Source organism: Salmo trutta, chromosome 17, assembly GCF_901001165.1.
Source record: "Salmo trutta chromosome 17, fSalTru1.1, whole genome shotgun sequence".
Lineage (NCBI taxonomy): Eukaryota > Metazoa > Chordata > Actinopteri > Salmoniformes > Salmonidae > Salmo > Salmo trutta.
The window spans coordinates 29,272,372-29,293,634 of NC_042973.1; the positions used below are offsets into that span (position 1 = coordinate 29,272,372).

Genomic DNA, 21,263 nt, shown 5'->3' on the forward strand with positions numbered 1-21,263 from the left:
GAACTAGCCTCCTCTTTATAGAGCTAGCTATAGAGCTAGTCTCTCCATAGAGCTAGCCTCTCCATAGAGCTAGCCTCTCCATAGAGTTAGCCTCCTCTCCATAGAGCCAGCCTTCTCTCCATAGAACTAGCCTCCTCTTTATAGAGCTAGCTTCCTCTCCATAGAGCTAGCTATAGAGCTAGCCTCTCCATAGAGCTAGCCTCTCCATACAGCTAGCCTCCTCTCTATAGAGCTAGCCTCTCCATAGAGCTAGCCTCTCCATAGAGCTAGCCTCCTCTCTATAGTGCTAGCCTCCTCTCTATAGAGCTAGCCTCTCCATAGAGCTAGCCTCCTCTCTATAGAGCTAGCCTCCTCTCTATAGAGCTAGCATCCTCTCCACACAGCACATCAAGCAGCGATGCAAGGAGCTCCTGTTAAAGCACGTCCCACTGTCCTAATAACCACCTGACCTGACCCCTATTGCTTGCCCAGTAAAAAGAACTGCAGCAGGTTATGTAACTGCAGCAGGCATCTGGGGACTGGGTCTGTTCACTAGGTCTGGACTGTCACTCAGTCAGCTGCCTGCATGGTCTGCCTGACTGGTCTTTGGAAATAAACCAGACCCTGACACACCATGACAGGGATTAGGCCTGAGCTGGCCATTCAAGTAAACAAGATAAATACTAGACTTAGCCACAACCCTGGGATTTCCACCCCTCAGCTACGGTGACCATACCTGGGCTCAGGTTTACCTTTGTAACAATGATGTCCTAACCTGTATGTCTAACAGTGAATTACGGTGGGTAGCAAACAGAAGATTTTCTGTGGATGTTCCATCAGAACCAATAGCAGGCCAGGATGGAGGGTTCCTGGAGCGCTAGTTTACCATGACAACAGGAATCCAAGACATTGTAACGTCATATGGCAAACTTTAATCCCTTACTCGTATACACTACATACACTATATATACAAAAGTATGTGGACACCCCTTCAAATTAGTGGTTGCTGACAGTTGTATAAAATCGAGCACACAGCCATGCAATCTCCGTAGACAAAAATTGGCAGTAGAATGGCCTTACTGAAGAGCAAGAGTGACTTTTAACGTGGCACCGTCATTGGATGTCACCTTTCCAACAAGTCAATTCATCAAATTTCTGCCCCGGTCAACTTTAAGTGCCTGTATTGTGAAGTGGAAATATCTAGGAGCATTACAAGCTCACAGAAAGGGACTGCCAAGTGCTGAAGCGCATAAAAACCATCTGTCCTCGGTTGCAACACTAACTACCGAGTTCAAAACTGCCTCTGGAAGCAACGTCAGCACAAGAACTGTTCATCGGGAGCTTCATGAAATGGGTTTCCATGGCTGAGCAGCCGCATACAAGCTTAAGATCACATGCGCAATGCCAAGAGTCAGCTGATTTGGTGTAAAGCTTGCCGCCATAGGACTATGGAGCAGAGGAAACGCATTCTCTGGAGTGATGAATCACGCTTCACCATCTCGGAGTCCGACAGACGAATCTGGGTTTGGCGGATGCCAGCAGAACTCTACCTGCCCCAATGCATAGTGCCAACTATAAAGTTTTGTGGAGGGGGAATAATGGTCTGGGGCTGTTTTTCATGGTTCGTGCTACGCGCCTTAGTTCCACTGAAGGGAAAACTTGACACATACAATGGCATTCTAGACCTTTCTGTGCTACCAACTTTGTGGCAACAGTTTGGGGATGGCCTATTCCTGTTTCAGAATGACAATGCCCCTGTGCACAAAGAGAGGTCCATACAGAAATGGTTTGTCATCATTGGCGTGGAAGATCTTGACTGGCCTACACAGAGGCCTGACCACAACCCCATCAAACACTTTTTGGATGAATTGGAATGCTGACTGCGAGCCAGGCCTAATCGCCCAACATCATTGCCCGACCTCACTAATGCTCTTGTGGATGAATGGAGCAAGTCCCCGCAGCAATGTTCCAACATCTAGTGGAAAGCCTTCCCAGAGGAGTGAAGGCTGTTATAGCAGCAAAGGGGGACCAACTCCATATTAATGCCCATGACTTTGGAATGAGAAGTTTGACAAGCAGGTGTCCACATACTTTTGGACATGTAGTGTAGAATACATCTGAATTTCACAAGCAAGTCTCGTCTTGGTGCAGTTGGGCCAAAGTCAAGGTACTGTTGTGTAAATGCATTACTTCATTGTTTGGATTCAGATGCTATGACCTCACATTAAAAGCATACTTTATGCCAATGATTGTGGCCCTTTTTATTGAGAGAGAATAAGAATCATGTGTTTGTGTTCATGAGGCACCAATCATGTTAATGCAAGGCATAAGTATGCCAAGAAGATTTCATAACAATAGACCATTATTCTTGTTAAACCATATTTGGATGTTTGCTGTTAGCCAACTAGTTGGAATAGCCTTGCTTAGAACATTTATGAAATAGCCTTACTTTTTTCTCTAACCAAAAGCTCATTGTACAGTATTTACTGAGACAATGGCATTGTATTTTCTACCTGTTTTTTAAGATTTCCACACATTACAGCACATTGCCAATTGGCCAGCTCTGCCCCTACATTGTTAATAAGCCTGCGTATTGGCAGGATCTCCTTTCTCACCTCATATGGCAGCAAGTCAACACACTTAGGTGCCAATGGCTTATTACTCTTTAAGGGTTACATGAGTATGGACTAATGGCAGCGGAGAAGCTTTCATGATCCAATCCTCAGGGGATACACGATCCACCGCTACAACTGTCTACATGCTCTCTTGGCCTCAGTGAGACCAGGCTTCTTGCTTAGCACAGCTCAACCTGTAACATTAGACCCTTTATAACTCTAAAGAAACCACATAGAGTGATGAAGAGCAGGCAAGTTTCTTTCTCTCTCTCTCTCTCTCTCTCTCTCTCTCTCTGAAGAAAACACCATATCAATTACAGTCAGAGGCTGTACTGGTGGCATGACTGGCTCCCCGTCGTAAAAGAATACATGGCTCGGGGAGTTTTCGAGAAAGCCATTGCAATCCTCCTCCGTGCTAGTTAAATTACAGAGGAGATCGCGGCGGGGGACCCCTGCACTACTCCAAGTCGACGGCAACAATTCTCATGGTGTGTTTGTCAACATGGCTGCCTTGTGTAATTGGCATAATTGTCAGGTTAGAGCCGGGAACAAACGGGGCGTCCTCTTGGCGAGCGCAGGGCCGTGTCATTAAAGGGCCATCTTTCTGGAGGCGCTCCTGGGGACATGTGTATGAGCATTTTCAAGAGACAGCTTGCTTGATAAAATGGCTGCCTCTTATCTCTGCTATACATATGCCTTCTCCATGACAGATTCTACGCCTCGTCACCGTGCGATTTGCCCAGATACATGACAACAGAAAAAACTATGTAGTGCATACATAGCCCCATCTACCACTGTCAACATCCACATTGATGTGTGTGTGTGTGTGTGTGTGTGTGTGTGTGTGTGTGTGTGTGTGTGCGCGCGCGTGTAGGCTACGCTTGTGTGTGTGTGTGTGTGTGTGTGTGTGTGTGTGTGTGTGTGAGCGCGTGTAGGCTACGCTTGTGTGTATGAGAGAACAAATACAGAAAGAGAGGGGGAGTTTTAATGACGTCCCTCTAAAAAAACCTTTGTGGCTGTATTCAGTGGATATTAAAATGTGTTCTTACCCTGTCCTTCGCAGAAATTTCGACAAAATGGTCAGCACAGAGAAATTGGCAACCCAAGAACGAGACTCAATTATTGCCATAATCTGTGGTGAATACTTGATATAATAATGATATAGTATGTATAACTACCATGATGAGGTGAGCCATGTTGGGATCTAATCATTTGTATCTTCACTGCTGGGTTGCGTAGCATGCTTATTAATCTGTCAACACTCTTAACAATGGTTGTTTATTTTCTCCAATTGCTCTTTTACTCCCAAAATGAACAAGATGGCTCTTTTGAGTTAACTTCTTAAAGTATAGGGGCAGTATTTTCACGGCCGGATGAAAAACCTACCCAAATTAAACTGGTTACTACTCTGGCCCAGAATTTGCATATTATTAGTAGATTTGGATAGAAAACACTCTGTAGTTTCTAAAACTGTTTGAATGATGTCTGTGAGTATAACAAAACTCATATGGCAGGCAAACACCTGAGAAAAATCCAACCAGGAAGTGGAAAGTCTGAGAATTGTAGTTCTTCTTTTGAATCTCTATCGAAACTACAGTGTCTGTGGGGTCACGGTGCACTTCCTAAGGCTTCCATTGGCTGTCAACAGCCTTCAGAAAGTTCTTTCAGCATTCTCCTGTCACTGGGCAGAGAATAGTAGCTCAGTCAATGAGTGGACTGCCTGAGGACAAAGGGATTGGATATGCACGATCCCACGAGTGCGCCGTTCCTTCTTTTTCTTCTTGAATGAATATGCTATTGTCCGGTTGGAATATTATCGCATTTTTACGTTAAAAATACCATAAAGATTTTAAACAACGTTTGACATGCTTCTAAGAACGATAATGGAACATTTGGACTTTTCATCTCTGGTACCACGCTCGCGCGTTATGCCTTTGGATAGTGCTCTGTACGCATGAACAAAACTGAGGTATTTGGACATAAATATGGATTATTTTGAACAACAACAACATTTCTTGTGGAAGTAGCAGTCCTGGGAGTGCATTCTGACAAAGATCAGCAAAGGTAAGAGAATATTTATAATACTAATTCTGAGTTTAGGTGACCTCGAACTTGGCGAGTGTCTGTATAGCTTGCTGTGATGGCGAGCTATGTACTCAGAATATTGAAAAATGTGCTTTCTCCGTAAAGCTATTTTAAAATCTGACACAGCGGTTGCATCCAGGAGTATCTATAATTCTTTAAATAATTGTTATATATTTTGGCAACGTTTATGATGAGTATTTTTGTAAATTGTTGTGCACATTCACCGGGGGTTTTGGTGGGAATACATTTTCTGAACATCACGCGCCAATGTAAAATGCTGTTTTTGGATATAAATATGAACTTTATTGAACAAAACATTAATGTATTGTGTAACATGATGTCCTATGACTGTCATCTGATGAAGATCGTCAAAGGTTAGTGCTTCATTTAGCTGTGTTTTGGGTTTTTGTGACATATATCCTTGCTCAGAAAATGGCTGTGTGGTTATTTTTTGTCTATGTACTCTCCTAACATAATCTAATGTTTTGCTTTCGCTGTAAAGGCTTTTTGAAATCGGACAATGTGGTTACATTAAGGAGAAGTGTATCTTTAAAATGGTGTAAAATAGTCGTATGTTTGAGAAATTGAAATTATGATATTTTTGCTGTTTTGTATTTCGCGCCATGCTATTTCACTGGCTGTTGAATAGTGTGGGACGGTCACGTCCCACCTAGGCCAGAGAAGTTAAAGCTGTATCATTTGTTGCAGCAGAAAAGGCATTTACAGTGAGGAAAAAAAGTTGTTATTCTGTCTCTCACTGTTCAAATAAACCTACCATTAAAATTATAGACTGATCATTTCTTTGTCAGTGGGCAAGCGTACAAAATCAGCAGGGGATCAAATACTTTTTTCCCCTCACTGTATCTATTTATTTTCAATTTGAGGTAAGCTGCAGTCATGAAAGCAAAGTCACCAACAAGGAACAGATTATTTGAATTACTTAGCAGCTGTCGCACATGCAATTTGAGCACAGGATGTGGCAGAATACAATTCAAGTAGCAAGATAAAAACTATTTTGTTCAAATGTTCAATCTCCACACACTGAGGCCCAGGTATGGGTGTCTCAATCCAGTCTAGCCAACGCAGCACTTCCTAGACATAAACAGGTATAGGCTGCAGGGTGTAGCCTATAAAGAGCTCTTCTGAGCTACTGAAAAACCATTTCATCCACCATTTTTTTTTTTTTTACAAAATACTTACTCCATTTAAGGAAGGCTTTACATTGTGTCCCTCTATGAGGCTTGAGCCTTCAACCAAAAGATTGATCATGGGATATCCAGTGTACAGTACCAGATTGTGTTATATGACCTACAGTCATTTCACTGGAGCATGTTGACCAGCTGACAGATAGAGAACGAGCATAAAGCCAGACTAATGTTGACCAGTCGCTGATCATAAGGTCAGGTTTAGGCTACTAGCGGAATGAATAGATGAGGGAAAGTACTGAACGTCCAGTACTGGACTGTACTGCTGCAGTTCAGCCACAAAGACCAGCTCAATTGAAGCCCAAAGGATTTGGCCTTGGAAATGGAGACTGTAACTGGGATTTTTCCATCAAAACTATGTCTGAATTAGACCAATGACAGCATGTATGTGTCTCTGGGGTTTTCCTCTGCCATTTGCTTTAGTGCCTCAATTCCTCTGACGGCCTTGTTTTTGGCTCTAGTGCCATCAGATTACTGAACGGTGTCTCCAATCATTACTGCTCCCCATAGAACAACAATGGGGAGACACTGATAGGGCTTACATCCATCACAGGCTCACATTAACCCGGCTCTCTTCTTAACAAACAGGCTTTTCAATGGAGCCACTTTCTCCTGGTGGCCAGGCAGCAGATCCATACTCTGATTCAGAATGTCAAGGAAATGGCTTGTGATGGGTTGGAATAAACACCTCCAAAATAGGATGTTGGACCTGGTGGACCTCCGACCACAATGCCCACCATTTTCACACAAAAGGGATGGCCCTCCCACATAGACTGTACTGGATGGAGCATTCACATACAACACCTCAGCATCTCTCCTACGCATATTGTATATGTTGCCAACCTACCAAGAACATGGATAACTCTCCCAGTGAGACCCATTGGTGAGGTTACATTCACCAACCTTACAGTTCTTCCACACCTACACACAAGCAAACAAAGTGCAATGTAATGCACAATGCTGCCCAGAAATCCTGCCAGGAATGAGGAAAAGCAAAGCCTTAGCTATATTAAGCTCTCATTCCACTTCCCATCAAAATTCCTCCTTTAATGCAGGAACAAAGTAGCTAGGCTCTGAGGGAACCTTAAAAACAGACAGCTGTCAGTCACTGCTACTCTGACTACGTATTCCCTATGTCAGAACCTGAGGAAGGGAAAATGTGCAATATTCTGATAATAATATTCTGTGCACATTACTGCAACTCAGGACACTTCCCTACTGGCCAGAAGGAGGGGAAATGAGAACAGGTAAATATTGAATGGCCTTATGGCAAATAATAATAGAGATTGCAGCGAGCTGAGATATTTAGCCCTGCTAATGAAGGCCCATGTTTAGGGAGCACCCAGGCAGAAGGGAGGGAAAGGAAGAAGGTGGAGGAGAGGAGGGGGAACCTCACTGTGTTCAGACAGAAGGTATGTCCTGATAAGACCCTGTTACATAATACGGTGGTCAGTCCCAGACTCAGCCTGCCTGTCTATATGTTTGTTTAGACTGCAGCTTACTGTCCCTTATATATTCCTTTATATCCATTCACACACTCGGCATTGCCTGGACAAATGGAGATGGCTTTACACTGCGTGTGAGGACTGGAGAGTGGGGGGAAATGTGTCCATCAATATTCAGTAATGTAAATCTGAGTGAATCACCATTGACTGTTGTTACTAAACATGAGGAGGATTGTGGAACAGAGAGGTGGTCATCATCAAACTGAATGTTCATTAGGCTGCAAAAAAGAATAATGGAACTTATGGAAGTGAATACAATGTTCAGTCAAATTCATTGTCTTGTAGTCAACTTACCACTTACATGTTCAGTTAGAGTACTAGCATCCAGAAGTTGCTGTTAACAAATGCTTGTGAACCTTTTGTATATGCAGCACTTCCCCCTGATGGATATGAAATGTTAAACATGTCATTAGGATTCACACGCATTCCCTTGCCAGACCTGCTCACAGACATCAGAACTGCACATTTTCCAGTTAGCCCAAGAAAACAAGCTGGTTGGTCTAGGAGGGAATGAATAGAAACAGGAGTCTGATTTGTCCACATAACCTTGAACCCCTAAAGCCGGCTTTCTGTGAATGTGCACAGTTCAATCAGCCTCTTTTACCATGTTAATCTGAGCCTCTCTCTGTCCGTCCGTCCGTCCGTCCGTCTGTCCGTTGCAGCGTAATAGCCTAGCTGTCTCTATTATGATCTACCATTACCACCAATCAGAATCCCAACCTGACTACCACACATTGTCAGTAAGCCATTCACTTTCCCTATAATGAAAAATGAACAAATAAAACACAATGGTTTCAGAAAATAGATTAACTATACAATTACATTGAAAATGTATCTTGTAAAATCTTAATTTTCAATTGTGCAACATATTTTTTCAGAACAGCTCCTCTTTTAAATAATTAGCTCTATAGATAAGGGATTGTGGACACATCGTCAGGCATGCTAAGGAATAAAGCTCCTGACAGGACAATGACTCAGCAGAGATGTGAAATTACAATTGGCTAGGGTAAGCAGTTTAGCTTTGATAGTGATTTGACTGGACTGACTGGTATAGGGCTAGTCATGGCTGATACATGTATAATCACAGACAAAGGTGCCCTCTCAATAAATAGCAAAACATTCTACAGCATCTACAATCAGCATACACCCCATACATATTTTTTATTAAACAATCTATTTAGCTTGATGATGATATTCCTGACAAAAAAATTGTCCTTACAGATGGAAAGGTTTCATTAATGCTACAGTATTTATGATGAGGAGAAGCTAATTGTGAGGCTGTGTGTGTCTGTTCTATGACAGGTTCATCATGAGAGCTGGCCTCCTGCTATTAAAAGAATCAGAGTGGAGATCTATCATTGGACGGGAGGGATGGAGCGACGGGGGTGGAGCGCTCACTGTTTCCTATCACAGCCTCAGCTGTGCACAGACACGCTCCTCCATCTTTCACCCAGCCGCACTCCTGCCCGCCAGCCCGCCCGCAGTGCCCGGCCAGGGCACGCTGCTGACAACACATCTATCTACTCCCCATAGGATCCTGCCTCTGAGGCCTGTTTAAGGGACGCAAAACCTAACAGCTTCTCTCACGTACTGTATGCACACCCACACGCAACTGAACATGAACACACACACGCACAGCGTTCACTTGTCACATAATTAAATGCTTCATTTAAAATCAGGCTTTGATGATTTCTCTAGTAACACCTTGTCATGGCACGCGGCTAGGCTTGAGGGAGAGTGATAATTGCATCCCTGTAGAATGGCTGGTTGACTGGTAGGATATGCAGAGCAGTAGGGAATTACTACACAGCACAGGTCCACTGCTTCCTCCCTGCAAAACTCGCTGCTGCTGAAACACACTCACAAGACCCAGGGAGGGTATACATAAGGATGTAGTGTGTGTGTGTGTGTGTGTGTGTGTGTGTGTGTGTGTGTGTTCCAGCGAGAATTCCTGTGTGTTCCACGCATAAACACACAATTTAACAGGCTAATGTGTGAGCAGTATGTGTGACCACAGTTAAATGTGTTTCGTGATGTTTTCCTCAACTGAAAGTACCACCTCCAATATCTGAGCCTCTAGGCATGATTTCATTCCAACCTGAAGATGCTGCATTTGTCTTAGAAAGGGAAGCAAGCAATAGATGGATGCAGCAGAACTGATGGAGTTTCCGGATACTTACTGGAATTATTAATGGCATGCTATGATCCCAAAACAACCTTCAGCAAATAGTCTCCTAGCACAGGAGTATACAGCGAGCCCTCCACATTCATATTGTATTTAGACAACAAACATGGGTCAATGGAGAAACACTGAGCTGTCATTACTGCACTTCAGACTCTAATCCAATCGGGTAGCTCTCTTCCGTTTCGCTCAGAGGCGCTGCAGACATCAAATCATGTTAAACACAATCATATGTTCCAGGAATAGATTTGAGATTCATGCAGCAAACAAACTAATTCCATAAAGCCCAATTTGTTTCCTCCACAAAGGGAGCCATACACTGAAATTAATCTGAAGAATGCCTTTCCTGTAGTTAAAAAAAATAAACCTAATTTGAGGCTTGTATAGTTATTTGTAGTCACTCAAGGGATATGCTGTTGAGACATTAAATATATTTTACGAGCATACATATATAACATCCATACCATTTATGTTGCAATGGATAACATTCAGTGTACAATACAACCTAACTCTCCCTGGATTGCCTTGAAGTGATACTGGGCTAATAAAATAAATCATACTGCTTTTTCTGAGTTTCTACAAAAGGTGAAAGACAGTGAATAAATAATCAAATGCTGTACTTTACTCCAAAGTCGACAAGTCTTTGTTTAACAGGAGGTCTGTGTTTTGACTGTAATCATCTTAAACAAGTATGATGCGGCACTGAACAGCAATACTACCAGGTAATTGTAACTGCAGTGCTCTAACTAATTGTGTGAGTAAATGTTTTCCTTTATGAGTACAATGGGGTTTGTTCAGTTCTTAAATTCTATATCAGATGGTTTGGAGGAAAGTGCACTGTTTGTGGTTTCTTTAGAAAACAAAGAATTTGTCCAGAAATATTTGCCTATAAAACATCTGCAGCCCTAGGTTGTATGAAAAAGTACTAGCAGTAGTAGAGTTTTTATAAAATACTGCATGTCTTTCCAAAGCTACATCTGAGGGAGAAATGTATCAGACATATATTCACACACTCTTCAAGAGTATAAGTGAACACATTATTTGAATTATGTCTTTCCATCCATATACAGTGCCTTCAGAAAGTATTCATACCCCTTGACTTATTCCACATTTTGTTATGTTTCAGCCTGAATTCAAAATGAATTAAATAGATATTTTTACACACAATACCCCATCATGACAAATTGAAAACATGTTTTTAGCCATTTTTGCAAATGTATTGAAAATGAAATACAGAAATTTACATTAGTATTCACACCCCTGAGTTAATACTTCGTAGAAGCACCTTTGGCAGTGATTACAGCTGTGAGTCTTTCTGGGTAAGTCTCTAAGAGCTTTCCACATCTGGATTGTGCAACATTTACCCATTATTATTTTCTAAATTCTTCAAGCTCTGTCAAATTGGGTGTTGATCATTGCTAGACAACCATTTTCTGGTCTTGTCTTCGATTTTCAAGTAGATTTAAGTTTAAATTCCAACTCAGCCACTCAGGAACATTGTGTCGATTTGGCCTTGTGTTTTAGGTAATTGTGCTTGAGCGGTTTCCTTCTTCTCCGGAAACTGAGTTAGGAAGGACGCCTGTATCTTTGTAGTGACTGGGTGTACTATAGATACACTATCCAAAGTGTAATTAATAACTTCACCATGCTCAAAGGGATATTCAACGTCTGCATTTTGTAAATTTTTACCAATACTGTAGGTGTCCTTCTTTGCAAGACATTGGAAACCCTCCCTGGTCTTTCTGGTTGAATCTGTGTTTCAAATCCACTGAATACTTTATATCCTTTTAGGTTCAATGTATATCTAGAACCTAAAAGGATTCTTTGGCTGTCCCCATAGGGGAACTTTTGAAGAACCCTTTTTAGTTCCAGGCAAAACCCTTTTGATTCCAGGTAGAACCCTATTGTCTTCAATGTAGAACCCTTTCTCTACCTGGAACCAAAAAGGGTTCTACCTATAACAAAAAAAGGTTCTCCTATGTGGACAGCCAAAGAACCCATTTGGAACCCTTTTTTCTAATAGTGTTCCCTGTTTAATTTCTATAGGAGATGCTGATGATATAAATAATAGAGACAATAGCCCAGTGTTTTTACTTAAGATTGCTCAAGCTTGGCAAAAAAAACAAATCCCTCATGTATAAATTATAATAATCTCAGAACCAGAGAACCAAGAAACAACATTTTCCACTGTTAGATCAAAGACTAAAGCATCATATAATCAATGCCCATGAAATGTGTCAAAGATCAAAACAGAGTTCTCATCCCTGCATTGCCCACTGAGGTGGTATCGTATCCCAAAGGTACTTTGCTGCAGATCATCAGTCTGATCATCGTCTATGTTATACTGTAGCACACAGGTTGACCACTAAGACAATGCATGTTGCTTTAACGGTAAGTAATGGTACCAATTTAGAGGCCAGGAAGGTTTGGGGATTATATTCTGCAAAATATGCAATTTCATGTAACTTGATATTGCAAAAAAATCCAACAGGAAAGCAAGCAATAAAGCAAATAATCAATCCCAAAAATGCAAATACAGCTCACAAATGAATTAATTTCTTCATCTCAGACACACAGAGTCCATAAAACTACATGCCCCCCACCATACGAGCGTCAGATGCAAAGTGAACACATCCTTCTCTCGATGTCTCTCACACTCAGCAACAAAAATACAGCCCCCCCTCTGTTTGTGTCTGGGAGGCTCTCCCCAGCCGTCTGTGGTTAGGGCCCTCACACGGAACATGTGTCTCTCTCATCACAGCAGTGGATCTGCTGAAACATTTCATTTACTAAAGGTAGCCAAGCACAGACGATAGCCATTTGTTCTGTGAGCACTGATGGTGTCTCATCTGCTCCTCTATTAACTTTAGTGTGGAGCACAGATATAGTCATCGCAGCATAGATATGCTATAAATTAGCTTTCAAGTGTGCAGGAATGTATGAACACATGAACGCATGAAGGTTCTCTCTCTGTGTGTGAGTGTGTGTGTGTGTGTGTGTGTGTGTGTGTGTGTGTGTGTGTGTGTGTGTGAGCAGATAAAGCTTGGTTGGGTATGCGTGTGTGTATATGCAAGAATGTGTGTGTGTTTCCCAGCAATCATAAAGTATATGTATAACAATACATATATTGTATTGTACGTCTAGTAGATGACAGAGTGGACTCCATGGCTTTGATAATAATTGAGAACAGTTCGGGCAGATTCCTTCTCAGTCGCCCTAAAGTCACACATGAAAGGCATTAATACAGCCACCAGTGCAGAGGAAACAGGACTGAACCATGCAGAGCTCCACTCCCCTCCAACAATTGATAAAAACAAATCTTGAAGAAGACAACGGCTGATTTGTAACTTTGTGACAGATCCCTTCAAGCAAGTAAAGCAGTCATGCCAGCTTTTCTGAAATAAACAAATATATTTGTTCACTGCTGCAAATACCAATTAAACAGTCAGCAAAGTGTGCCTAATATAGAGTTCAAATAAAATTCTAAAACACAAGTTCTCTTGAAGCAGCAGAGGAGCAATTTCTTTTAATTTATCTGATGCTTCTGTTCCCTGTATTGGTGTCTGGGAGCTCTGAAAATGAGCAAAGAGCTTTTTTCATATCTGGGATGAAGTACATTTTTCTGCCCAAATTGGTCTCCTCCTGTAAGAGGGTGATCATAAGCACATCCTGGGACTTTGAGCGAGGGGCTGTGCTGACGCTGCTGTTGTTCAGTAGGATGGGCTGGGCTAGGCTGCAGCAGCCGGGGAGCCAGGCAGACAAGGACCTGCGCTCAGCACATGGAGCGCTCTCATCCTGAAACAAGAATAGCCCAGGGGAACCAAGACATCAACACCCCCCAAAAACGACTTCAAAACAAAAACAAAACAACAACCCAAAAAGCCTCTCGAGCCAGCACTGGGTGATTGCCAGCTGCACTCTAGATTACCAGGCTCTACGAGAGCCTTTTTGCAATCTCTCTGAGATGTAGAATCTTTAGCTCCTTACATTAATCAGTTCAGCTGGGAAGGGATGGATGGCGACATGCAAACCCCTCAGCACGACGGGGAGGGAACACATAATCAGCAATCAGATATTCTATGTAGCCATAGGGGGCAGGATGAGGGCTCATCTCAGAAAGGTCAAGGGCTTCTCTACTGCCAGCCTACCACCACCCTCACTCCCTCTCACTGAGACCTGACACACCCACACAATGTCTCTGTCAGATTCCTCCTGTGTTGGCCCCACTGCTCCACTCACTGTGGAGCAAATACACTGGAATGTTTGATGTCATTTTAAGTGAACCAAAACAATCTGTAGGGTCAAAGGATCTATGAAATTGACATCACACTGGTTGGAATACATTTGGGCTTATTTACAAATTGAAAAAAAGTTGTCAATAAATTATTGGCTCAGATAAAGAGGTATTTTTTTTCAATAGCATTATGCTCCTGAATATGCTATGTCCTTTGTTTTCAAACTAAGTTCATTGCACTGCATAACATCATTTAATTCCTTTCATCTTGTAATTAGTACGGAAGCAGCATTTATTTTATTTCTAACAAATATATGTGCATAAAAATCTAATCTAAGTGGCCTGTTAAAACAAGGCTGTTTCCCTTTGTTATTTATGACGATCATAATAAGATGCATGGAGAAGTAGTTCCTAAAGCCTGTAACCTTGAGAGATAGTTTCAGTCTGGGGCCTGCATGGGGCTCTATGAGGCATTCCTCCCTCCATTCTGCTGTGTTGTGGCAACACTAACCAGAGTCAGGATAGAGGCTCTCGGATGGGGAGGGCCCAGAGGTCACCGTTTTCCACTACCTACAGCGCCTCATAATGCTGTAGGTACTACTCCACCTGAGGTTGGTTGTGTTTCTCTATAGGCTTAAGGACATGCAGGTGCCTGGTCTAAATGATGCCATCCCACAAGTAGCCCCCTGAAGGCAGGGACATTTAATCAATCTGCTTACACTGTTCCCTGCCTTTTGTACTCACGTTGTGTCACGGTGAGTCTTGAGATGATCTTTGTTAAATGTGGCTTTTCCCCTGCCTGTTCCCTGATTTAATCAAAATTCCAGCTACTACTCATTCATCAGCCCCCATTCCTTCCCTGGATCCATTTATGAGCTATAGCAGTTCTCCATGGAGACGAGATGCATACCCCAGCATGACCCATCTTTAACCTCTGACATTAGGTACCCCTGTCCCACTTACCATGTTAATCTACTGTAGCTAGCTATAACATGCATGTAACATAATATAATATAACAGCTGAGTAGAACAGGGGAGTGGTGTCAGCTTTATTCAGAAAGGGACTTGCTTATATCACTCTGAGGTCAATTACAGCCAACCCTTGAGATAGGAGATGTCAGGGTAAAACAGCACACAAACAATGCTCCTCTTCTCTTCCAGCCGGCTACTTCACACTGACATTTGAAGTCGGAAGTTTACATACACTTAGGTTGGAGTCATTAAAACTCGGTTTGGCAAGTCGGTTAGGACATCTACTTTGTGCATGAAACAAGTCATTTTTCCAACAATTGTTTACAGACAGATTATTTCACTTATAATTCACTGTATCACAATTCCAGTGGGTCAAAAGTTTACATACACTAAGTTGACTGTGACTTTAAACAGCTTGGAAAATTCCAGAAAATTATGTCATGGCTTTAGAAGCTTCTGATAGGCTAATTGACACAATTTGAGTCAATTGGAGGTGTACCTGTGGATGTATTTCAAGGCCTACCTTCAAACTCAGTGCCTCTTTGCTTGACTTCATGGGAAAATCAAAAAAAATCAGCCAAGACCTCAGAAAAAAGATTATAGACCTCCACAAGTCTGGTTCATCCTTGGGAGCAATTTCCAAATGCCTAAAGGTACCACGTGCATCTGTACAACAATAATAAGCAAGTTTAAACACCATGGGACCACGCAGCCGTTATACCGCTCAGGAAGGAGAAGCGTTCTGTCTCCTGGAGATGAACATACTTTGGTGTGAGAAGTGCAAATCAATCCCAGAACAACAGCAAAGGACCTTGTGAAGATGCTGCAGGAAACAGCTACAAAAGTATCTATATCCACAGTAAAACAAGTCCTATATGGACATAACCTGAAAGGCCGCTCAGCAAGAAAGAAGCCACTGCTCCAAAACTGCCATAAAAAATCCAGACTACGGTTTGCAACTGCACATGGGGACAAAGATTGTACTTTTTGGAGAAATGTCCTCTGGTCTGATGAAACAAAAATAGAACTGTTTGGCCATAATTACCATCATTATGTTTGGAGGAAAAAGGGGGATGCTTGCAAGCCGAAGAACACCATCCCAACCGTGAAGCACGGGGGTGGCAGCATCATGTTGTAGGGGTGCTTTGCTGCAGGAGGGAAAATTATGTGGATATATTGAAGCAACATCTCAAGACATCAATCAGGAAGTTAAAGCTTGGTCGCAAATGGGTCTTCTAAATGAACAATGACCCTAAGCATACTTCCAAAGTTGTGGCAAAAGGGCTTAAGGACAACAAAGTCAAGGTATTGGAGTGGCCATCACAAAGCCCTGACCTCAATCCCATAGAAAATATGTTGTCAGAACTGAAAAAGCGTGTGCGAGAAAGGAGGCCTACAAACCTGATTCAGTTACACCAGCTCTGTCAGGAGGAATGGGTCAAAATTCACCCAACTTATTGTGGGAAGCTTGTGGAAGGCTACCCAAAACGTTTGACCCAAGTTAAACAATTTAAAGGCAATGCTACCAAATACTAATTGAGTGTATGTAAACTTCTGACCCACTGGGAATGCGATGAAAGAAATACAAGCTGAAATAAATCATTCTCTCTACTATTATTCTGATATTTCACATTCTAAAAATATAGTGGTGACCTAAGACAGGGAATTAACTGACCTAAGACAGAGAATTTTTACTAGGATTAAATGTCAGGAATTGTGAAAAACTGAGTTTAAATGTATTTGGCTAAGGTGTATGTAAACTTCCGGCTTCAACTGTGCCTAGCACGCAAATTTGATTACAGCTGAGAACTGAGCAGCTTGGCTTTTCAGAGAAAAGCAGGTCAACTGCGGGATGCTGTGAGATGATGACACCAACCTGATAGAGTCGGAGATAAGATATCTGACATGGAGGTGGAGAGACTAGAGGTCTGTCTCTTTAATGGGCTTTATTTACTGCAGCATTAGAGAGGAGCACAAAGGTAGCTAACAGGAGAAACAGCCACACTGAACAGAGCAGGAGGCTCTGGGGAGAGATGCATTAACTGTCTGGAGTTCCTCACCTATATGTCTCTATCATTCCCTCATCTCTCCATCTCCCTCCCCCTTCTCTCTCAGAGCACCGCTGATGCCAACACCTCTCTCCTTATGTGTCTTTATTCCTCAGCATTTGAGTCAGACAAAACGCAAAATCAATAATGCTTTTTCTCCCCCCCTCATTTCCTCTTTGATGCTACTTCAAAAGGCCAGTGGACAGCCCTCGAGAGACCTGCGGAGAAAAAAGGCAATGCTACAAGACACACACAGAATAAAAGTACTCAGAAAACCTTTCCCTTCTTCAATCCGCTAAACCGCTGTTAACTTCTTGGCCCCGGCATAAAGAGCTTGGGAGGGCACTGCAGGTGCAGGAGAGTGCCAGCAAAAATGCACAGAGAAACACACCATGGATATAATATCAGATCGATAACATATATAACATAAAATGACATTGTGTTGAAATTGTATCCATTGTGAAAGTGTAGGCATATCATGGAAATAGTGTAATGCACAGCCAGACAATAGGGCAAGGGATACTGAGACCACAGATAAACACTGATGCTGCATACAAAGCTGTCCCTTTCCAAAGGCCCTTTGAAGACAGACAGTAACAGCACGATAATCCCCTCTCTACTCTTAGTGCACAATCCACTGGGTACTCTCAATACACTCCTCTAATCTCTCTCCCTTCCTTCCTCCCTCTCTATCTGTCCCTCTCTCTCCGTATTTCCCTACCTATCTCTGCCTTTCTCTCTCAAAGATGAAAAACAATTGTTCATCTACATTTTTCTGTGTAAAATAATACATTTCTCTTCCGTATTTGAATGTTGCGATGGAGTGATTTGGTCGGTGCAGCAGGACCTGGTGGACCTGTGCTGAGTGTGTTATGAGGTATGCTGAGGGAGGGAGTATTATAGCACTATTGTACAGTAGGCACTAATAAATGCTGTAGGATGGGAAGACACTTCAAAGCATCCATATGAGATTGCACTTAAAAACAGAATGAGAGTTAAAGCAGGAAATAAGCCACAACTAAGACAGGAGAGTGTGAACCGATACAACCTCAAGTCAGTGAGTGTGAGGTGTGACTGGCACCCAGTCGCTTTGCCAAGCTGTCAGGCATCCGCAAGTGCTAGAGTGGAGGCCTGGGCATATCAGTGCAGGGTATAGCCATAGCCACAGCCATAGAAGGCATGGTACAGGGTAGGAGCAACGGTGCTGGGTTCTGCCCTGGCTGTGTCAGGCTCAGTCTCCTTCCTGCAGTCTCCTCTCTCACTCCAGACTACACGTCCCTGTCCTCGGAGCCTCTCTGGAGCTAAATCAAAAATCCATGCTCTCAATGGGCAGTCAATATTTCATTAACCAGTCCGTCTACACGCAGCCAGGACGTGTCACACAGCACGCTCCAGACAGCGCCACAACTCACACACTAATAACCTGTGGAAATGCCACTCCGCTTCCTTAACAAAGGCACTGTGCAGGGAGAGATCTGAGCATACATGGCTCCAAAACACACCACATCTCTGTCAAAGAGACGGCTGTTAGCATTAGTAATAATTGATGGTTGGATGGGCTCTGAGAATATGAAATCGAACTAAAATATTTGCATAAACAAATAGCCAATTTAATAGGATAAGATACAAAATTATGCGGAAATTATTATTTTGATTTAGAAAATGTTTAGGATTTGACTTACTGTGGTGAGACTTTTCAGGCAAAATTATGGTCATTTTTGTTGATCTGATATGAATACAAAACGGGACCTTGTAACAAACATCCTTACCTGGTAACTCTTATATGTAATCCTCGCTGGTGGGCTAAAATTTGCCTTCCCCTTAATCTGTGGTGATTTTTTCCTGGCTTTCAGTGTCCTCAGTCCCTAACTGGATAATAGCCAATCTTGTTAACCTCTGCTGTGATGTGGGAAGCCCTGCAGCACGCAGGCGCTAGTCAAGAGCACTTCACCCGCTTGCTGATAGGAAGAGACAAAGAGCACCAAACCTACAGCAAATATTTACTGCCTTGTTAACGTACCCTTAAACCACCCATCACATGGAATTTAGCTGTATGTTGTCTCCATCCCCTGAACATTATTTACAATCTAGTAGACACTTGTGGTAAATGGCATAGTTATGCGCTGCCTGTATGCAACACAACAGCTTGGTATTGGAACGATCCGTTTGGAGTGGCTTCAAAAAGCACTGCTACGTCCCTCTACATTAATGCTCTTTATGAAGGGTTAATTATAATGTAGATGAAATACACTTATTTTTTTCTGTCTTTTGGTACATCAAACGTCTTTCTTTAATTATGTAATTCATATTTGGAATTTTCATCTTAATTGTGCTGAGTAGGCTAGCTAATTTGCATGGGGTAATGAGAGGGATGTTTCCATTACAGGTAATTAGGTACTTGAGAGGCAGTGGTGTGTGTGTGTGTGTCGTGGTGTGTGTGTGTGTGTCGTTGTGTGTGTGTGTGTGTGTGTGTGTGTGTGTGTATGTGAGTGAGTGAGTGAGCGAGCGAGCGAGCATATCTCTGTTGGAAGGTAGCGACATGTAAAACACATTCATCTCTTGTATAATAAATATCAATACACAACTCCTCTATCTTAGCCATCAAACAGAAATCTGTTTGGAAAGGATTCAAATCCTCGAAAAATCAATTCCAGCTCATTTATGTATTGTGATGAGATAAATTGAACTGAATAATGACACTATTGGTGTATGGATTCAATGCAGGCCTGCCTTTATACAGTAATGAATACATATTGACTCAATGCAGACCTGCCCTTAAAAAGTAATAAATACATATTGACTCAATGCAGACCTGCCCTTATAAAGTAATACATACATATTGACTCAATGCAGACCTGCCCTTATGAAGTAATACATACATATTGACTCAATGCAGACCTTCCCTTATAAAGTAATACATACATATTGACTCAATGCAGACCTGCCCTTATAAAGTAATACATACATATTGACTCAATGCAGACCTGCCCTTATGAAGTAATACATACATATTGACTCAATGCAGATATGCCCTTATACAGTAATACATACATATTGACTCAATGCAGACCTTCCCTTATAAAGTAATACATACACATTGACTCAATGCAGACCTGCCCTTATAAAGTAATACATACATATTGACTCAATGCAGACCTGCCCTTATACAGTAATAAATACATAATGACTCAATGCAGACCTGCCCTTATACAGTAATAAATACATATTGACTCAATGCAGACCTGCCCTTATGAAGTAATACATACATATTGACTCAATGCAGATATGCCCTTATACAGTAATAAATACATATTGACTCAATGCAGACCTGCCCTTATACAGTAATACATACATATTGACTCAATGCAGACCTTCCCTTATACAGTAATACATACATATTGACTCAACGCAGACCTTCCCTTATAAAGCAATACATACATATTGACTCAATGCAGACCTGCCCTTATACAGTAATACATACATATTGACTCAATGCAGACCTTCCCTTATACAGTAATAAATACATATTGACTCAATGCAGACCTTCCCTTATAAAGTAATACATACATATTGACTCAATGCAGACCTGCCCTTATACAGTAATAAATACATATTGACTCAATGCAGACCTGCCCTTATACAGTAATAAATACATATTGACTCAATGCAGACCTGCCCTTATACAGTAATAAATACGTCTTGAATAATAACAGAAGTTGCATCTAAAAACAGAAAAGGGAAAAAAATATATTGGACTTTGGACAGTCACACCCATAAATAAATATTAATTTCCCCATTTTCTATACTCAAGATAAAAGTCTATAAAAAAGGGCATTGGGTCAGAGTGCTGATTTTTCATACTTGCCTCAGGGTCACATGTCACTCTCCCATAACTTCACACAATTCTCACACATCGCTGTCAACTATGTAATCTCACTTTATCACAGGATTCTCACAAATTGTGATCAAGTGCATATTCAAATAATTGTCACACAATTCTCCCTCCCTGTACAGAGGTGGTCAAGATCATATTCTCAGAATGCTCAAGTCTCAGTGTATTGTACATCATCTAAATGTATACATGTCTATAAATGTGAAATAAGAACGTGGTGGAAAATGTACAAACATGTTTCCACACACTGTATGTATTAGACATGCACTGAGTGGTAAGGATATAGCAATGCAGACAGTGAGTCAGAAGGGCAAAGAACAGAGGCATCAGAAGCACTACTAATGTTAGGATCCAATTGCTTTTTTCCTTTCCTGCAACTTCCCATCTAATACACAGTGACAGCTGCCTGTGCTTCATGTGACTATTTTCTGTGTGTGTGTGTGTGTGTGTGTGTGTGTGTGTATGCAGTGTGTGTGTGACTGTATAATAGGGGGTGGGGAGGGGTATGACTGGGATTATGCATGCAGGATCATGACACTGAGACTG

The 21,263-nt window shown here is 41.9% G+C and overlaps 1 protein-coding gene across 2 annotated transcripts in view; it reads right to left on the reverse strand.

Annotated features, from left to right (window-relative positions):
• The window catches only part of LOC115151994 (nuclear receptor ROR-alpha A-like), a 254,716-nt gene that overhangs the window by 39,192 nt on the left and 194,261 nt on the right, over positions 1-21,263 (reverse strand). The gene's annotated exons all lie outside the window — the stretch shown is intronic.